Source organism: Schistocerca serialis, chromosome 1 (assembly GCF_023864345.2).
Source record: "Schistocerca serialis cubense isolate TAMUIC-IGC-003099 chromosome 1, iqSchSeri2.2, whole genome shotgun sequence".
NCBI lineage: Eukaryota > Metazoa > Arthropoda > Insecta > Orthoptera > Acrididae > Schistocerca > Schistocerca serialis.
The window spans coordinates 627,172,407-627,194,337 of NC_064638.1; the positions used below are offsets into that span (position 1 = coordinate 627,172,407).

The 21,931-nt window shown below is 41.3% G+C and overlaps 1 protein-coding gene across 1 annotated transcript in view; it reads left to right on the forward strand.

Moving 5' to 3' along the window:
• LOC126478516 (uncharacterized) overlaps window positions 1-21,931 on the forward strand; it is a 205,821-nt gene that overhangs the window by 79,957 nt on the left and 103,933 nt on the right. Inside the window, exon 2 of the mRNA XM_050103707.1 lies at window positions 21,260-21,305. The gene's annotated coding sequence lies outside the window, so the exon portion shown is untranslated. The remainder of the gene's footprint in view (window positions 1-21,259; window positions 21,306-21,931) is intronic.

Below are 21,931 nucleotides of genomic sequence, written 5' to 3' on the forward strand. Positions count from 1 at the left end.
GACCACGTTCGAAGTCCGTGAGGTCCTCGGAGCGTCCAATTCTGCTCTCTCACGATGTCTAGTGACTACTGAGGTCGCTGATATGGTGTACCTGGCAGTAGGTGGCAGCACAATGCATCTAATATGAAAAACGTATGTTTTTGTCGGTCTCAGAGCTACTACTGTAGCGCCTCCATTATTTTTCGGCGCTACGGAGCAAAATAGCGGCACTGCACAGCAGGTGCAATAGTGTCGTTAAAGTCGGTAAATCCAGAGCCGACCAAAACACTGTTACATATTATGTTGCTATTCACATGTCGATATGCACATAGCATACCGAGCGATAGGCCAGTAAATTAGCAATTTCGATGCAGTAGGAAGGCAGAGCAACTGCGTCGTCAGCAGGCAGGTCACTAACCTCCAAGCAATGGGTTTATTTTGATGTATATGTTTTGCTGAAGCACGGCTTCCAAGCAGGTAGACGCTGAACCAGTAGAAATGGCCATCATTTTTAACCAAAGGTCTTTCAGTCTGGTAGCACCATCTACAAGGGCAGGTCTAGAGCAGGTGATTGGGTGAGACGCTTCTGCAAGCAGTGGCCACGAGACTTGACTCCCAGGAAGAACGGGCCTCCTGCTGATTCTAAGTCCACCACCATGCACTTAGATGTGGTCTTCCTCGAGGATCGCTCTAGCCACGGCCAGCCTTCTGTCCTGCGGGGTAGCGATTGGAGTCCAGGGCGGTAGAGCTGCTTAACCACCAGTGGCTGTGTGGTCTGACTAACGCTATACACCTCCGCTCGCAAGCACTTCTTGCTGCAGCAGTGAGGATGGGACTACATGCGTAGCGGCGCTTCCTGTCCTGACCTGCTGGGCCGTAATCAGACGGTTCACAATCTGCCGCGAACTCTGTGTGTCAACAAATCTGCCCAGCTACGGCGTCAAGCAGGTCACAGACTGTCCAGTTGCATCAATACCGCCGCACTTGCTGCCGCAGAGTGTTGCTACGAGTGTTAGACTTTTTTTAAAATAAAAAGTACGGCTAATAATGATGTTTCCTTCATAAGCCATTAATAATGATCCTGACGACAATCCACCCTGTCAACTGTAATCCGCCACCGAAGAGGTCATCCACTCTGGTCCTCTACACAGCATGATGTTGTAACTGAACGGCACATCAAGACAAAAATAAGATCCTATAGTTGTATAACAGTGGTAACTATGTAGTAAATCGAATTTTTTCCCTTTCAGACACTGCACAAAACCAGTTTGAAATCACCAAACTCATGAGACACTCCCCAATGGACTTAAGAATGTAAATGCTGTATTTTATATAAAAAACAAGATAAATTTGTGGACTGAACATTTGGTACTACCAAAACCAGATTACATAATAAACAAATTACATGATCTGTACAAAGAAACATCAGGAGAAAATTATGAATCATTATTTACTACTGACATGATGTAACTGAAAACGAGATAAAACTAAATATATAAAAAGAATTACTGCCACAAAAGTGCTTAATGCACAAAAAGTCGCAATCAGGAAAATGTTGCAGAAGTAATAAACAAAACTATGGAACAGTTATGTAAAAAACAGAATCTTTTGTTGGGGGATGGGAGGAGTGGTACAGAAACATGTGGAACAACGAAGAATATTAGAAGGAGTTGTAATGTGACAAAGCTTATTAAATGTCTCTCTTTTCTTTGGAGAAAAACATTCCTTTCTATAAACAAAACATTTGGAAAATGATCTGACAGAATGTATTGGACAAATAAATGGCTGGACAGATTATGATATCCATCTGGAGATAGAAATAGTTACATAGGCTGTAAAAACCTATAAAGAATGGAAGAGATATAGGCACTGAAAGCATTACCACAGTGTAATTAAAATTTGATGCTGATAAAATTACGTGAAACAGTAAGGTGTTTAAAAAACGCTTAAATTCAGAGAGCACGCTAAGTAATTGAAAAGTAGAAGCCTTTTTAAAAATCCATAAAAACCAAATAAAGGTGACTCGAAAATTATAGGCATATAACAGATAAAGTAAGTTGACTTCTGAGATGATTGTAATCAATGAAGACTGAAGAATTAGCTGGCTTTAGATTTGGTTGATCATTACTGGACCACATTTTCTTCCTACAAGAAATATTGGGGTTAAAAATACTTGATATTTGCAGGTCCGGAAGAAACCTATTTATGTGTTGCTTTATCCATTGTGCAGGAAAATCCAAAATCGGAGAAAATAAATGAAAATATAATCAAGAAAATTCAAACACTGTCAAAAATACAAAATAATTATCAACTGCATTTCAGGTCACAAGAACATTATGTTGGGGTTGTGCACCTCACCTGCATTTTATAAAATATGCACATAAACCTAAAACGTTGGAACAAAAAAAGCAAAATTAAAAATATGTGGAATGCCATAAATGATTGAGCAGTATACTCAATACAATTTGCAGACAACCAGCTGATGATGATATTGAGTAAATGATCAGAAAAGTGATATAAGTATATAAAAAGCAAGGTCTAAATATAAAAATTAATGAGAGAACATTAGCGTTAAATGATGGAATAAATGAAGATTTAGTACTGGAAGGATAGATGGGAATGTTGCAGCTACTATCTTACACAGATTCCTAAGAATGAAAATTACAAATAACGGGAAACAAGACAAAGAATTTACGTAAAGAATAACTTCATAAAAACTTGATATTCCATGATTAAATGGAGTCATCTGGCAAAAATAAATAAATGGAGTTATCTGCAATAAACATATAAGAACTGATACAAAACAACAGGTTTGTTGTTCCATGTGTATCAGAAGTTCACACAAGAAAATGGCAATAAATTCAGTATCACTATCTACAAAGACATACAGCAACGACATGAAGGGAAATGTAGACGAGTCTAAGGGATACAAAAATAATGAACAGTGTGTCAAGTAGAAGGACAAATGGGTATCAAACTAATACTTGGACTCAGGGGAGGTAAGAATATTCCTCATGAGTTATGGAAGAATACAAAAGGGTAGAGAAAAAGAATTAGACACACACTATGTTATCATAAGAGCTGCTGAAACGTGCAAACTTTGTTAAACCAGAAATAATTAAATGATTTAGAGAAGTAAAGGAAAACATTAATCAGTAATGTTATGTGGAGATTCTGAACCCATTCGTCCCGAATACGAGAGCAGTATTTCAACCATTCCACCCACAAGTCCAGTATCGCATATACTGTTGTTACTGCTGCCAGTGCAAGTCACAGTAACTGCTGGAATAATAATTTAAGTGCTTAACGACATTTAACCATAAATCTTTCACTTATTTGTCTGTGGCAAGTAAATTGTCAAAAAACTAAAAGTTGCGGTAGCGTAAATAGTATAAAACTGGTATTTTGATATGTAATTTATTTTACGTTATCGTATTGTTCATTTCTGTCAGCGTTGGAGATTGCACTAATGCGAGACTGTTAATGTCCATTGCAGTGTTTAGAAGCAATTTCTAATTAAATCGTGGCAGTACATTATCAACCCAATAAAGTTATTGATGGATTAATTTCCTAAAGCAACAAACTGAAATATTTAATGAATTTACCTGTCATACGAAGATTAAATCCTTTCAAGCGGTAATTAAGAGTTTTTGAGGGAAGAAACCTGTCGAAGCTATATAGGAATTTATTCACTCAGTGTTACGCAAATAACTTCTTCGTGAAGGGACCGTTAAAATGTTAATTACTTCTCATAGCAAAATGTTGGCCTGTACTGTCCACTAGTTGGTCATGTGAATTATCTAAAAACACTAGTTTCTAGAGGAATTACTAAGACAACATTCCAGCACCAGCACAAATCAAACCGGGATACATCGTAAGAAACAAATACCCAAAGGAGGATGATGCTGTAATAAACCTGACCTATGATGCAAGCAATATTGCGCTGAGAGTTCAGTGATTTACGATAACGTTGACCATTACGTCGATCTATAAAGCCTACTGGGTCATGTGACAAAGTTATATGTACTGTGATCTCTGCACAGCAACGTATTGTGCAGCAATTGTCCTAATTACTGATCATTTTTCATTATATTTTGGGGAATGAGTGATGGTTTCTCTGTATTTAAACTACAATATCCAGTGTGGTTGAAGCCCAAGGCGTATACCCGCTCTGGGCAATGAATAGCCACAATGAAGGCCCACAGGGAGACAAGAGACACACTTTGCAGCGGCAGACTACCCAAACCACTAGCATGGTCCCGATAGGCACTCAGTATTGGTCATAAGGAAATTGCAACAGGAATTTCATTCAGAGAATAGAGAAAGTTTTCTAAGTTCTAATGTGATGCACTGTACTTTTTGCTTCGTTATTTAAATGCGAGATTTTTCGATTATATGACTGTCCTTTATGAGATTGATAAATAGCGTTTATTCCTTCCAATATTATCCATCTTAATGACCGGAGGTAGTGGCTGTAACGACAATGATTATAAATATTTTAGCATGCGACCACTAATACTAGTAACATAATAATCACGAATGCATTACGGGAGTCAAGCTCGCATTATCTGGCTGTTAGGTCGTGCATGCACTTCAAAACGCCCACCCACTGAAGCGTTCCTTCCGTAAAGAGACAAACATCGCTCACAACAGCTACCTCTCCATACGCCGCTAGTTCGTAAACAAGTGTACGGCTTTGACAGACTGCACTGAGCCATAAGCCGTTCCATAATATCTCAGAGATGTTGCAAAGGACCTGTAGAGACAGCATACCAACGGTTATGTCTGCGAAATCTTAAGGAACGATTGGTAGAAGAGCGGTAACGTGGATAAGCGGAAAAGAGAATCCGGTGTTGCAATTTTTAAAGTAAGACGAGAACTTCAGGTTCAGATAACTTTTTATGTTTTGATATTGCATGTTTATGTAGTATTTACTTAGGTATCCAAATGATGTGGGCTTGATTCCCGAAACGATTATGTTCCTAATGTCAGTAGTTGTACGCTAAAATATTTATAACGAACGTATATTCATCTGTTGTATAGACCGACTAGTTGTTGCTACTGTTGCACCACAACTCTGTCGGGTGTGCTGAACTGCTTTTACGACTCTCAGCAAAACAAAGTCATGCAGAGGAAAGCGAGTGTCGGCCTGAAGACCCGATATCGTTTCACAGGAAGTTGAGTTCGGGACGGAAGAGTGTTTATTCGGGAAACTGACGGACCGGAAGAACCTAGCCAGCGCCACTGAAGTGCAGGAGCTGACAAAACAAAAAAGCCAAATAAATTATATCACCACCACCCAATGGCGATACCCGGATGCTACAGATTGTGTCTCTTCTGGGGAGCGGGTGCTGCTACTGGAGAAGTACTGGCGAGCAGACACTTTTAAATACATTACCGCCTCCCCGAAACAGACCGTCGCCCTCAGATGCTCGCCACTGTTCTCTGTACACGACTGTATAAGGGTGTATATGTGTTTCTGAACACCAGTCTCTCCGTCCGCTGCCAACTTTGAGCTTAAGTTCACTGCAGTGTCAGATGAATCATCCTATAACGTACCAAGGACTGAGTTTGGGACAGCATGCAGATGACCTGGCGCCTTCGCGTGTTAGTTTATATGCCGTATGACTATCTTTTGCCGGCGACTACCTACCTCGTGTGTCACATTCACGAAGCTGGTCCAGGGGCTGCCTAATCTGCATGTTAGAGCGTGGGCTAAGGGTTGCACTATCTTTGTGTTATTGGACACTGGTCTCTGAGGGCCCATCATTGTCGCTGATTATTGCCCACGGTGGGCATATGCCTTCGACCTCAGAGCCATGCTGGATTTTACGGTTTAAACACCCACTATCCCGGTGTGGTGTGCAGCGGCCACGAATTGGTAGGGCTGCCAGAAGGCTCGCCAGGCCCATTTCGGCGACAGTTTCACTGAAACCAACGCCATGGTTGCTAACGCGAGCCGTCCTCTGAGATAGAAATTTCTGACATCAGCATCCGGCGAACCGCCAGCCACTGGCCTCCTTGAGGAGCAATAGCCTCCCGTCTGCTGCGATCCCGTCCCCGTGTTAAATGAGTGAAGGGCTATTGTAAACGGGGATGTTTCACTAAAGGCTCACCGAACGGTTCCAGCCACCACCATCTGCCACGTCCAGGTGAGGAGCAGCACCTTCTACTGAACTACGACTGGCCAATACGACCGCCGCCCGGGGTCATCTCCCGACCTCAACGCAACTTTACCCACGAAGGGAGTTACGTACATAAACTTGTGATATCCTTCGCTTCACAGTGCCAGAGGCAAACAGAATTCCAATTTTCGTGATAGTCAACATTATATCGATTGGTGATAATTAGGCAAAGCGAATATGACTGGACGAGAAAGGGAAACTGTCAGTATCACGTGTGTAATTGATGTACTGGCTGATTTCATGTTTTAATTTCGTAGCTGTTGTGGCTGAGGAGGACCAGCTGAAAATTCCTCTTTTTTTAAATGGGAAGGAAAATTCAGGGACGCTTACATTTCACTTAGATACGAGGGGGAGGGGCGTGGGAGGGGGAACGAGACGAGGGGGTCCAACCACCCAACCCGAGAACCATGAAGGTCTTTTTTATTTATTTTTGTTAAGTCGCTGACTTTGATATATGACAATTATCAGTTGTCATGAATGGAGTGAATATGAGCTTAAATTCTGCCTTTTGAACACTTACAGTAACTGTTATATTGCAAAGTTTGGCAGCAGCGAAAAGTGGCTCGAGTCTATAAGTTGTCTATGCTAATGTGAGGTTTGGCTCCCTAATTGGTTCAAATGGCTCTGAACACTCTGGGACTTAACTTCTGAGGTCATCGGCCCCCTAGAACTTGGAACTACTTAAACCTAACTAACCTAAGGACATCACACACGTCAATGCCCCCGAAGCAGGATTCGAACCTGCGACCGTAGCGGTCGCGCGGTTCCAGACTGTAACGCCTAGAACCGCTCGGCCACCGCGGCCGGCTGGCTCCCTAATTGTTAACGCTACATGTCGCTACACTTTGTGACTATTGTCTTATGTTTAGGACTGTTGTCAATTTCAGTGATATAACAGCTATAGCATTACGGTACGAGGCAACTGGTGTTCTGTGTGTCAACTGAAAAATAAATACTATAAAGAGTGTCTGAAAGTGCAAAAAGCCTAAGATATTCTTTCAAGGAACCTTGTTACTGCCAAGTGTAATTTACACTATAGCATACAGCTGCGGATTATCAGCGCACACGGATGCCTAAAGTGGCATCATTGTGTAGCAGACAGATAACATTCCCTCTCTTACATCCCTCCTCATCGCAGCGACAGAGATCTCCTTCCTGCTTTCTATACAACTTAAAATCCATTGAAATCTAAGGTTAACACCGGGGATTAAACCGACTTCTATGAATATATTTGGAGTGGAGATCCCTAAAACTTTCAGTAAAAGTTGAAGTGTCTTAAACAATATAGTGATTACCAAAAACTTGAAGGCTTTTAGAACTTAAGACTTAATTGTCTGAGTTTCATTCGTAGTCATGTAACAACAGTAGTCATGTAACAGCGTTTTTTCACACTGATAGCAAGAAGGTAGTTGTCGTACTTGACGTGATTGAGATTGTGTTGATTGTTCGATCCAAGTGAAGTGATATTTCACTACACACTCTTAATGCTATGGATCTCGGAATATTGAATTCCCTAACGATTTCCGCAATCGGAAGTCTCATGCGGCTAGCTCCAACTGCCATTCCACGTTCCAAGTCTGTTAACTGCCGTCGCGCGGCCATAATCATGTCGGAAACCTTTTCACATGAATCACCTGAGAATAAATGATAGCGTCGCCAATTCACTGGCCTTTTATATCTTGCGTAGCAATAATTACACATCGCTGTCCTCTTATCTTTTTCACCTCGGTGTATTTCACCCACACAAAAAAAGAACACAGTTGTCTCCGCCTTTGTGTGGACACACATTCAGGCTCGAGATGAGACTAGAACACGCCACTACCTTTCCTCAATATGGCGCATCCGGTGCTGGACTGCCAGTGGCGTCGCAAAACGGGTGCGGGTGGTGCGGTCTGCACCGTGTACCATTTTCGTGGGGGTGACAAAACTTGCCATCTTCTGTGGCACGACTACTACAAACATTTTTTGTTCGTCGTTTCATTCCTGACATTTGTCGGAGCCGACAAGCGACTAGAGAATTTATGGACTCGGCCTGTTCCTTTAGCATGCATACCCGCACTTTACCGCTAAAACAGCGTGTACAAAAATTATTCTCCCACAGTACTTGAGGTAGTGATGTCGATTATCTTGCTTTGACATTTTCTAGGGCATTGTTAACACAGATTCTCAGTAACTAAACTGTTTTTATGCTTTGATTGTGGTTTGAAGGTTGTAGTGCTGTAATTATTTTGTGATGACTGGGGATTTCGGATTCTGAAATAAACAGTCTGTCTTTTATTAGTGATCGTATTGTGATCGGAAAGGAGTTCAGGTTGTCGATAGGGGGCTATCCGATTTAGAGTCTCCTGGATTCAAAAAAGTTTTTTTTTTACTCGAATCATGTTGCATAATGTATGTAACAATGTGTGTCTATTAAATTGTAAATTCCTTCAAGATAAGGTACTCTAGCCGGTCATATCTGTTTCTTAAATCATGTAACTATGATAGTACGATCATGGACACAACACACTTTCAAGAATCGTGCCACATGTTTTGATTATATACTGCAAATAGATAAGTGCTTGATCCGGATACAAGTAGCGAGAGGATTTTCTTTTGCATATTTTGAAACTTTCTGCATCTCGCGCATAGATAAAAATCATTGATATCGTTCGTTATGTTCATATGCAAACATGCAAGTAAAAGTAAAGGAATAATTTCTAGGTAATCTGTAGTAAACTGGGAAGAAAGTCGTTACTATGACGAAAGATGATTTACAGGTTACTAAACTGAATAGTCAGGACATAACAAAATGCTGGGCACAAGGATTCGACAGTACTTCTACAATGGCCATAGTGCATTCAGCAATACAAGCAAGAATTTGAGAACTTAATTCTAAGACATTTTTTGTACCCTGTACAAGCCACTCTCTTAAATGTGTGGCTTACACGCTTTTGTAACAGTTACGTTATGTGTGACTTTTTTGGAGCCTTGGAAACTTTGTAGGTGTTTTACTCATCTTATAGCCACAGATGCACTATCTTTCTGAAAGACGCTGGAGTTACAACTCGGAATTTCAGAAACACGATTGAATGCTCACCACGACGCCTTTAAAAAATTATCTATGCGTTTGAGACCTGCCAGTTTCTTCAGAAACTGTAGAAACCAGAGGATTTCCTCAAATTCAGTTGTCGGCATTTCATGATTTTGTGTGTGTGTGTGTGTGTGTGTGTGTGTTTGTGTGTGTGTATGTTTACGAACTATTGTCTTAGAAGAAGACAACCATCCTCAAAAGCATTTACAGATTGTTGGAGTCAACTTCGGAATGCATATTACGAAGATGATAAGTCTATTGCTCTTTTCGGAAGACAAGAAATTTATCTTGTTCACGAACTAATTGAATTTTCAAAGGTCACATGTGATGAGATATGCATTTCTATGGAAAAAGTAGTACTATGAGGAAGAAGAAAATAATGCCTAGCAAGGAGGCTTCAAAGGAGATGTTGATTTTGCACCACGAACCAAGAAGGTCAGTGTTAAAGTGTATCGAAAGGTCTCTAATGGTATCGTATTGATGGCACAATTTAAAAATTTTCAGCAGAAAAGTTAGAAAGAAGAAATTCTAAGCTTTGTGTTAAGTCACCTACCAATAAGAAGATCGTTTTCTTATTTGTACTGCTTCATTAATAATCAATTGTACTATATTATTTATAAAAGTGCGTTGTACTTAATTGTTTCGAATCTGAAAACTGTTTACAAAATAATTAAAATTACACTTTATTTACTTAAAGCACTTGTATCAAAAATTTATGCCCCCCCCCCAATTTTTTGTTTGTTTTTGTTTTTGTGGGGTTGGTGGGATGCTGACAGCGCTCCACACCGGTTGCCAAACTATCCAGCTAAGCCACTGTGGACAGCGGCACTTTTTCGAAGTAACAGAGGTCGGCGTCTCGATATTTTCCTGTGTGATGACACCTTTGTACAATCTCGTTCATGGAAGGGCTTTTGAGGAAAATGCTATGGAAGGCCTTTCCATACTGAATAGTGCTGTCTGCATTGAAAATTTTAACTGTCAAATATTCATAGAATTTTCACAAGGCCTAAGCATAATTTTCAATTTTGTCGCAGCTACCCCTACTGTCCAGGACCTGCCGTTCAGTGCTGTAGCAGCTCAGAAAACGATGTTATCGAAAACTTCTTAATACAACTGGTAAATGTATGTGATGTTATCGTTTTAGTAACTGAAGACAAACCAAACCAGATAAAAAGGTTTTTGTCTTAGTTCACCTCGTAGGTTTTCTTTATATTATTCATGGCACTGTGGACAGAGCTTTAATTGCTTCCTGCACCTTTTCGGTTAGTCATGAAAGATAACAAACCTATCACCCAACACGAGAACAAGGCGGAGTCTTCCGTTTTCACAGAGCGTGAGTCGGATAGTGGAGCATCTAACCAGCATCAAGTGTTAGGTCCACTGTTCGGTAATGGCACATCAGTGGACAAACGACGACAGGAAGTTAGAACACAAAACAATGGAAGCGCCTTGGCAAAGATGAACGTGTGGAGTGTTCCTTGCTGGACGAGGACCAACCTCGTGGCCTGTCATTAGGGAGGCCGCGAGTATAATCAGAGGCGGAGCACGACGGCTTCGCGAGGATCGCAGATGTCAGAGTTGTTATTTCGGCAGCCTGTGTCACATTACCAGCTGCTTACAAGGCACACCCACCTTGTAATGAACTACCATTATACTCCACTGAGTGCTCCTTCCACATAATGCAGGGGCTATAAAACAATTAAACCGTAGGAGGAAATTAAACTGCAGTTGCGTTCTTTTCATGAGCTGTATACTTATCGATTTAAAACACAGAACTAGAGAAAAGTTAATCTTTAAAGCTACTAGTGAAGACGAAGAAGTACTTTAAAATGTAGGTATAAAATGAGGAAGAAGTTTCTAAAACGTACTAGTCAACGAAATTGAGTCGTATACCATGAAACAAAAGGATAAAAAGAAACAGAAAGCACCTGAAAGATACAATGGAAGAGAAGTTACTCAAAAAGTAATCAAAGAAAGAAATCTACGGAAAGTCCTTGCCAGGATCTGCTAGGTGGACATTTACATATCATGAACTTTTGCACTGGTAGGAAGTAGAGAAGGGAAAAGTTATATGTACAGACAAATACTCCAAAGTAATGTAAAATATGTTGATGATATTAGGTGCAATATATAAGTATAGGTTAAAATCTCGAGCTAGAAGTCGGAAGACCGCATATATTGTTTATTTATACGTATTTTGTTTTGTTTATTTATACGTCCGTTACAACCATAACATCAGTTTGCTGCAGAATTCTTGAACACATTCTGAGTTCAAATTTAATAAATTTTCTTGAGACTGAATAGCTTATGCCACGAATCAGCATGGCTTTAGAAAGCAACGTTCGTATGAAATTCAGCTTGCTCTTTTCTCACATGATATATACTGCGAACAATGGATGGAGGGCAACAAGCTGATTCCCTATTTCTAGAATTCCGAAATGTATTTTACTCAGTGTCCCACTGCAGTCTTTTATCGAAGATACGAGCATATGGAATAGGTTTCCACACATCTGAGTGCCTCGAATGCATCTTAGGTAATAGAATCCAGTAAAATACGTGCAAACTAAGTTGACACTCGGTGCAGTGGCTGGTGGGAGCGACCGTACAGACATTTCCCATTTATAGTCTCTCCCATCAGCCACCGAGCCAAGTGTCAACTTAGTTTGCGCATATAGTATATTGTCCTCGATGGCGAGTGTTCATCAGAGAGAAGACTGTCGTCAGGAGTGCCGCAGTGAGATGTGACAGGTCCGCTCTTGTTCTATGTACACATAAATTACCTAACGGACAGCGTGAGCAGCAATTTACGGCTGTTTGCTGATGATGCTGTGATGTACTGGAAAGTATCATAGTATACCGGCTGTAGGAAGATACAAAATAACTTACACAAGATTTCTAGTTGGTGTGAAAATGTGAGTTAATATGGATGGGCATGAGCAACAAACGCTCAGTGTTCAGATACAGGATTAGTGGTTTCCTGCTTGACACAGTCATGTCGTTTATTTATATCTGGGTGTATCGCTGCAAAGCAAGAAGGAATGGAATGAGGATGTTAGGTTTGTCATAAAGATGGCGAACAGCCAACTTCGGTTTATTGGGAAAGTGCGGCTCATCTATAGAAGAGACATTGTATAGAACGCTAGTGCGACCCGTTCTTGAGTAGTGTTTAAGGTTTGGGATCCACACCTGCTTGGATTAAAGGAAGACATTGTGGTGTGCGTACTGTAAGACCTTCGGTACACACACCATCAGATTATTTGACTTGTCGCTCTAACGAAGTAGGCGAGTGTCAGCAATATGTCTCTTGGTCTTATTGTGGCGTGTTTATCTTCTGCCGTTAGGTCAGACGACAGAAATGCCACTTGCACGCTTAGAGTAGCAGATTGACGGTGACCAACTTTAAACAGAACTTGATTAATTTTCACACACATTTATTAAAATAATAATAAGCATAAATATTACTTAACTGGATTCTGGATGATATTTACAACTGACAATCTGAAGTTCCTTTGGTCTTGGTACGTTAATCTTATTCTCACATATCTCTGATACTTGACAAAGTGTCTATACATTTCTCTTCATGGATATGTACAGGAATATGATAATCTTATTAGGCGCAGACTGAAACTTGACTACAGACTAATGCAGACTGACTAATCGGAAGTCTGTACACTCGTTATAATACCTCGTGCGTTCAGGTATCACTGCGCGAGTGTGATCCACGAGGATAAAAGGTTCTACATTAGCAGCAATCCCATTGGCTGCGTTACATATTAATACGCAGAACGGCGGAAGCAGAATTTGGTCCATCTCTAGGACAGCGCCATCTCGTAGTGTGGAGACGGACGAGCGCTTTGCCTGCGCTGTTGTGCTTAGCGGGGCGCGCACTATTGGGAAAGTTGTGTACGCGCTGACTACATGGAACTATGTACACAACAGACATCGAACCAGTTCATAGGCGTGCTGCTAGGTTTCTTCCTCATATGTTCGATACACACTCAAACATTACAGAGATCTTCGTGAACTCAAATGGGAGTCAGTGGAGAAATGATAGCTCTCTTTCCGGAAGGCATTACTGTGGAAACTTAGAGACCTGACATTTGAAATTGACTGTAGAACGATTCTACTGCTGCCAACGTACACTTTGCGTAAGGACCACTAATATAAAGTAAAAGAAACAAGGAATCGTACTGAGGTACAAAGACAGTCGTTCTTCCCTCGCTCTGTTTGCGAGTGGAACAGGAAAGGAAATGATTAGTAGTGGAAAGTTAGAAGGAAGAAATTCTAAGCTTTGTGTAAAGTCACCTACCAATAAGAAGAACGTTTTCTTGTGTGTACTGCTTCATCAATAATCAATTGTACTATATTATTTATAAAAGTGCGTTGTACTTAATTGTTTCGAATCTGAAAACTGTTTACAAAATAATTAAATTTACACTTTATTTACTTAAAGCACTTGTATCAAAAATTTCTGCCCCCCCCCCCCAATTTTTTTGTTTGTTTTTGTTTTTGTGGGGTTGGTGGGATGCGTCTGAAAGACGGTGGAGTTACAGTTAGGAATATCAGAAACTCGATGGAGTGCTCACCACGATGCCTTTAAGCCTGCGTTTCTGTGCTTTAAAAAAATTATCGATGATGAAGTTGTCTGCATTTCATGATGTGTGTGTGTGTGTGTGTGTGTGTGTGTGTGTGTGTGTGTGTGTGTGTGTGTGTGTGTGTGTGTGTGTGTTTACGAAGTATTGTCTTAGAAGACAACCATCCTCAAAAGCATTTACAGATTGTTGGAATCAACTTCGGAATATGTACCGTATAACGAAATGATAAGTCTATTGCTCTGTTCAAAAGACAAGAAATATTATCTTGTTCAGGAAGTAATTCAATTTGCATAGGACACATGTGATGAGATATTCATTCCTGTGGAAAAGATGGTACTACGGGGAAGAAGAAAATAATGCCTAGCTAGGAGGCTGCAAAGGAGACGTTGACTTTGCACCAGGAACTAAGAAAGTCAGTGTTTAAGTGCATCGACAGGTCTCTGCAAGAAACCGAGACACATTGCAAAACCATGGACCGCATATCAGATCGTTCTTCTGTTTTAGAACCTAGGAATCTGAGTAAAGCTCCAGGAACTGACCTTTCCACGATTATGAATAGCGTGGTTCTCATTTATGATGAGATTTCTGGAGATTGTAGCCTCACACGCTGAAGAAGAATTCAGGAAGCTTCCAAAATTCTAAAAGATGTGTCTTGTTTTGGCAGAGTTTAATCATTACAGTTCATGCACGTATATGAATTTTCCAAATATCCTCCATGCCTCATTTTGGCGTTAAGGTTTTTCTTAACTTTGTATGTATGTTTCGGTAGCGTAATATGGAAGGAATTTGTTAAAACTCAAACTAATAAAGAATTATCTTAACTCCACTTTGAGTTAGACACGACTCTTTAGTTTGTAAATTTCGTCAATCGAAAACAGTCCAGCTAATGGTACCGTATTGACGGCATAATTTTCTGCAGATACGTTCGAAGGGAGAGACTGTAAGCTTCGAGTAAAGTCACCTACCACTAAGAAGATCTTCTGTTATTTGTACTACTTCATTAATAATCGGTTGTACTATAATATTTATAAAAATGCGTTGTACTTACTTGTTTCGAATCCGAAAGCTGTTTACAGAAGAATTAAAATTACACTTTACTTACTGAAGCACTTGTATCAAAAATTGCTTCCCCACAAATTTTGTTTGTTTTTGTGGGGTTGGAGGAGGGGGGGGGGGGGGGGGGGGGGCAGGCGTGACAACGCTCCACATCGAGTGCCAAACTAAAGCTACTCAGCTAAGCCACTGTAGACAGCGGCACTTTTTCGAGGTAACAGAGGTCTGCGTCTCGATATTTTTCTGAGTGGCGCCGACCGGGGTGGCCGGTCGGTTCTAGGCGCTTCAGTCTGGAACCGCGCGACCGCTACGGTCGCAGGTTTAAGTAGTTCTAAGTTCTAGGGGACTGATGACCTCAGATGTTAAGTCCAATAGTGCTCAGAGCCATTTTCTCTGAGTGGCGACACCTCTGTACGATTTCATACATGTAAGGGCTTCTGAGAACAATGCTATGGAAAGCCTTTCCATACTGTATAGTGCTGTCTGTACTGAAAATTTTAATTGTCAAATATTCACAGCATTATCACAACGTCTAATTTTGGATTTTGTCGGAGCTACCCCTACTCTCCCTGACCTGCCGTTCCATGATGTAGCAGCTCAGTAAACGATGTTATCGAAAACTTCTTAGTACAACTGGTGAATGTATGTGATGTTATCATTTTAGCAACTGAAACAAACCAAACAAGAAAAAGGTTTTTTGTCTTAGTTCACCTCGTAGCTTTTCTTTTTATTATTCATGGCACTGTGGAAAGAGCTTTCGGTCCTTCTTGGGCATTTCCGGTTAGTCACGAAAGATAACGTAAACCTAACACCCAACACGAGAACAAGGCGGAGTCTTCCGTTTTCACAGAGCGTGAGTCGGATAGTGGTGCATCTAACCATCGTCGAGTGTTAGGTCCTCTGTTCGGTAACGGCACATCAGTGGAAAAACGACGACAGGAAGTTAGAACACAAAACAATGGAAGCGCCTTGGCAAAGATGAACGTGTGCAGTGTTCCTTGCTGGAAGAGGCCCAACCTCGTGGCCTGTCATTAGGGAGGCCGCGAGTATTGTTGTGTCTAGACAAGACAGCCTAGACACAATGAGAGGAAGCCGAAAGGCACGCGCTTAAACTCACGCAGGCTGGCGTGAGGTCTGAAACAGGATACGTAATGAATGCTATAAAGAAAAGTATGTAGCTTCTGAAATACTTAACTTTAATTCATAATTGTAGAACACTCTCGTTACTGTACATGCTTCATAATATTAATTACCAATTGAATACGGCGCCTTGCTAGGTCGTAGCAAATGTAGCTGAAGGCTAGGCTAACTATCGTCTCGGCAAATGAGAGCGTAATTATCAGTGATCCCCTTCTGGCAAAGTCGTCTGTACAACTGGGGCGAGTGCTAGTAAGTCTCTCTAGACCTGCCGTGTGGCGGCGCTCGGTCTGCAATTACTGACAGTGGCGACACGCGGGTCCGACGTATACTAATGGACCGCGGCCGATTTAAAGGCTACCACCTAGCAAGTGTGGTGTCTGGCGGTGACACCACAAGTATAACCAGAGGCGGCGCACGACGGCTTCGCGAGGACCGCAGACGGCAGAGTTGTTATTTCGGCAGCCTGTGTCACATTACCAGCTGCTTACAAGGCACACCCACCTTGTAATGAACTACCATTATACTCCACTGAGTGCTCCTTCCACATAATGCACGGGTTATAAAACAATTAAGCCATAGGATGAAATTAAACTGCAGGTGTGTTCTTTTCATGAGTTGTATACTTATCGTTTCAAAACACAGAACTAGAGAAAAGTTAATCTTTAAAGTCCAGTACCAGTTTTCCTTCCCCAATATTAAGTGCCTTTAATTCACTTACTGTTATATCTGTACTTATTTTCTTTATACCTTAAATACGTATATGTAAACTTCCCTAAACATTGTTTCGCTATTAATGGCTTTAGAAGCCATGAAGAAAGTGTGATGGATGGTTCAGTTTTATCGTCCCGCCGCAAACACACAAAAGAGCCAAACATCGAAACGGTGAAAGACAGTAGAAGTACGAGGTGCATTCAAGTTCTAAGGCCCCCGATTTTTTTTCTCCAGACTGGAAAGAGACAGAAACACGAGCAATGCTTTAAAATGAGGCCGCGTTCATTGTCAATTTGTTCCAGAGATGGCAGCACCGTATGGCAGATGGAATTTTACCGCCAGCGGCGAGAATGAGAATTGTTTTAAATACTTAAAATGGCGACGTTTTACTTACTTGAACAGCGTGCAATCATTCGTTTTCTGAATTTGCGTGGTGTGAAACCAATTGAAATTCATCGACAGTTGAAGGAGACATGTGGTGGTGGAGTTATGGATGTGTCGAAAGTGCATTCATGGGTGCGACAGTTTAATGAAGGCAGAACATCGTGTGACAACAAACCGAAATAACCTTGGGCTTGCACAAGCCGGTCGGACGACATGATCGAGAAAGTGGAGAGAATTGTTTTGGGGGATCGCCGAATGACTGTTGAACAGATCGCCTCCAGAGTTGGCATTTCTGTGGGTTCTGTGCACACAATCCTGCATGACGACCTGAAAATGCGAAAAGTGTCATCCAGGTGGGTGCCACGAATGCTGACGGATGACCACATGGCTGCCAGTGTGGCATGTTGCGAAGCAATGTTGGCGCGCAACGACAGCATGAATGGGACTTTCATTTCGTCGTTTGTGACAACGGATGAGACGTGGATGCCATTTTTCAATCCACAAACAAAGTGCCAGTCAGCTCAATGGAAGCACACAGATTCACCGCCACCAAAAAAATTTCGGGTAACCGCCAGTGCTGAAAAAATGATGGTAACCATGTTCTAGGACAGCGAGGGCGTAATACTTACCCATTGCGTTCCAAAGGGCACTACGGTAACAGGTGCATCCTACGAAAATGTTTTGAAGAACAAATTCCTTCCTGCACTGCAAAAAAAAAAAAAACGTCCGGGAAGGGCTGCGTGTTTGCTGTTTCACCAAGACAACGCACCCGCACATCGAGCTAAAGTTACGCAACAGTTTCTTCGTGATAACAACTTTGAAGTGGTTCCTCATGCTCCCTACTCACCTGACCTGGCTCCTAGTGACTTTTGGCTTTTTCCAACAATGAAAGACACTCTCCGTGGCCGCACATTCACCCGCCGTGCTTCTATTGCCTCAGCGATTTTCCAGTGATCAAAACAGACTCCTAAAGAAGCCTTCGCCGCTGCCATGGAATCATGGCGTCAGCGTTCTGAAAAATGTGTACGTCTGCAGGGCGATTACGTTGAGAAGTAACGCCAGTTTCATCGATTTCGGGTGAGTAGTTAATTAGAAAACAAATCGGAGGCCTTAGAACTTGAATGCACCTCGTAAATGAATTTTCTCTCTAGGGGGCAAGATTAGGAAAGATCATCGAAACAAAGCTACTAGTGAAGACGAAGAAGTACTTTAAAATATAGGTACACAATGAGAAAGAAGTTCCTAAAACGTAGCACTGAACGAAATTGAGTCTTATACCATGAAACAAAAGAACAACAAGAAACAGAAAGCAACTGAAAGATACAAAGAAAGAGAAATTACTCAAGAAGTAATCGAAGAAAGAAATCCATGGAAAATCCTTGACAGGATCTGCTAGGTGGGCATTTACATTTCATGAACTTTGGCATTTGTAGAAAGTGGAGAAGGGAACAGTTATAAGTACAGACACATACTCCAACGTAATGTAATATGTTGATATTAGGCGCAATACATAAGCATATGTTAAAAGCTGGAGCTAGAAATCGGAAGAGCACATATACTGTTTATTTATACGTCACTTTAGTAAAATATTCCGTTACAACCATAACATCGGTTTGCTGCGGAATTCTTGAACATATTCTGAGTTTAAATATAATAAGCTGAATAGCTTATGCCACGAATCAGCATGGTTTTAGAAAGCAACGTTCGTACGAAATTCAGCTTGCTCTTTTCTCACATGATATATACTGCGAACAATGGATGAAAGGCAACAAACTGATTCCGTATTTCTAAATTTCCGAAATGTATTTTACTCAGTGTCCCACTGCAGTCTTTTATCGAAGATACGAGCATATGGAATAGGTTTCCACACATCTGAGTGCCTCGAACGCGTCTTAGGTAATAGAATCCAGTAAAATACGTGCAAACTAAGTTGACACTCGGTGCAGTGGCTGGTGGGAGCGACCGTACAGACATTTCCCATTTATAGTCTCTCCCATCAGCCACCGAGCCAAGTGTCAACTTAGTTTGCGCGTATAGTATATTGTCCTCGATGGCGAGTGTTCATCAGAGACAAGACTGTCGTCAGGAGTGCCGCAGTGAGATGTGGCAGGGCCGCTCTTGTTCTCTGTACACATAAATTACCTAAGAGACAGAATGAGCAGCAATTTACGGCTGTTTGCTGATGATGCTGTGATGTACTAGAAAGTATCATAGTCCACTGACTGTAGGAAGATACAAAATAACTTACACAACATCTCTAGTTGGTGTGAAAATAAGAGTTAATATGGATAGGCATGAGCAACAAACCCTCAGTGTTGAGATACAGAATTATTGGTGTCCTGCTTGACACAGTCATGTCGTTTATTTATATCTGGGTGTATCGTTGCAAAGCAAGATGGAATGGAACGAGGATGTTAGGTTTGTCATAAGGATGGCGAACAGCCAACTTCGGTTTATTGGGAAAGTGTGGCTCATCTATAGAAGAGACGTTGTATAGAACGCTAGTGCGACCCGTTCTTGAGTAGTGTTTAAGTGTTTGGGATCCACACCTGTTTGGATTAAAGAAAGACATTGTGGTGTGCGTACTGTATGACCTTCGGTACACATACCATCAGATTATTTGACTTGTCGCTCTAACGAAGTAGGCGAGTGTCAGCAATATGTCTCTTGGTCTTATTGAGGCGTGTTTATCTTCTGCTGTTATGTCAGATGATAGAAATGCCACTTGCACGCTTAGAGTAGCAGATTGACGGTGACCAACTTTAAACAGAACTTGATTAATTTTCACACACATTTATTAAAATAATAATAAGCATAAATATTACTTAACTGGATTCTGGATGATATTTACAACTGACAATCTGAAGTTCCTTTGGTCTTGGTACGTTAATCTTATTCTCACATATCTCTGATACTTGACAAAGTGTCTGTACATTTCTCTTCATGACTATGTACAGGAATATGATAATCTTATTAGGCGCAGACTGAAACTTGACTACAGACTAATGCAGACTGACTAATCGGAAGTCTGTACACTCGTAATAATGCCTCGCGCATTCAGGTATCACTGCGTGAGTGTGATCCACGAGGATAAAAGGTTCTACATTAGCAGCAATCTCATTGGCTGCGTTACATATTAATACGCGGATTGGCGGAAGCAGAATTTGGTCCGTCTCTAAGACAGCGCCATATCGTAGTGCAGAGACAGACGAGCGCTTTGCCTGCGCTGTTGTGCTTAGCGGGGCGCGCACTATTGGGAAAGTTGTGTACGCGCTGACTACATGGAACTATGTACACAACAGACATCGAACCAGTTCATAGGCGTGCTGCTAGGTTTCTTCCTCGTATGTTCGATACACACTCAAACATTACAGAGATCTTCGTGAACTCAAATGGGAGTCAGTGGAGAAATGATAGCTCTCTTTCTGGAAGGCAGTGGAGAAATGATAGCTCTCTTTCTGTAAGGCATTACTGTGGAAACTTAGAGACCTGACATTTGAAATTGACTGTAGAACGATTCTACTGCTGCCAACGTACACTTTGCGTAAGGACCACTAATATAAAGTAAAAGAAACAAGGAATCGTACTGAGGTACAAAGACAGTCGTTCTTCCCTCGCTCTGTTTGCGAGTGGAACTGGAAAGGAAATGATTAGTAGTGGTACGTGGTACCCCCCTCCGTGCACCTTACGGTGGCCTCCGAAGTGTGTATGTACGTGCAGATAAATTTCATTTGAGATGCTAACTCCTATTTCATATTTTTGTAACAACTGAATGCTGAATCACTAAAACAACTAATCAACTTGCTGAAGCATATAACATACTGGCCAACCTTTCTATGATATTCGGAACTGTGGTAGTTATAATTACTTCCAAACGATATTCTTCGCAAGTGTTATTGGCTTCACCGTTTCCCCGTATTACACCAAAAATTATCTCTACTACCATGTCACATGTGCCGAGTGGTCAGCTGCTCTAGTGCGTTTTGTGTTACTAAATGTAGCTACTCTATAGATATTTCCAATCCATAACCCAGCACACAGCACCTTATCCTGTTCCTGACAATGCCCATGTAAGTTGACCTATAAAGAAGTTTCCCGTAAATGATATTTTAACCTTATCATTTCGTCTTTTGTTCCAGGCTGTTCCCTGATGAGTCGTTGCCAACATCCTAATTACCCTACTTAGTAAGTATTATTTTCTAATATCAAAAGCCACGCGGGATAGACGCGTGGTCTCAGGCGCCTTGTCACGGTTGCGCAGCTCCTCCCGTCGGCGGTTCGCGTCCTCCCTCGAGCATGATGTGTGTGTCGTCCTTAGCGTAAGTTAGTTTAAGTTAGATTAAGTAGTGTTTAAGCCTAGAGACCGATGACGTCAGCAGTTTGGTCCCATAGGAACTATCCACCACCACCACTATATCAAAAACAAACTTTTTCTGACCCGCTTATCTATCAAATTTAGGCTTGGTAAATTTCGGACTACAGTGAAACTACATATGAAAGTTAATGCCGCTAATTGCCATTAATGTGTTAAGTGGGCTGAGAAGAAATCGACCACATTCTTTTAATTTTTGCAATACGTGATGCAAATGAGAGAGAAGTGAGTTGTTATACCTTACTGTTCGAATACGAAGACAGAACGTGACTTCACTGCTTACTCTTATTCTATCTCTCATTAACGTCATTGTTTATGTTTATTTTGTAATCTAAACCTCCAGAAGATATATCAATCTATATGTCAAACTAACGACCCGTCCCGGCTTCGCACGATTGGCAGTGGCCAAATGATTTGACTCGCGTATCAGATTTTGTCT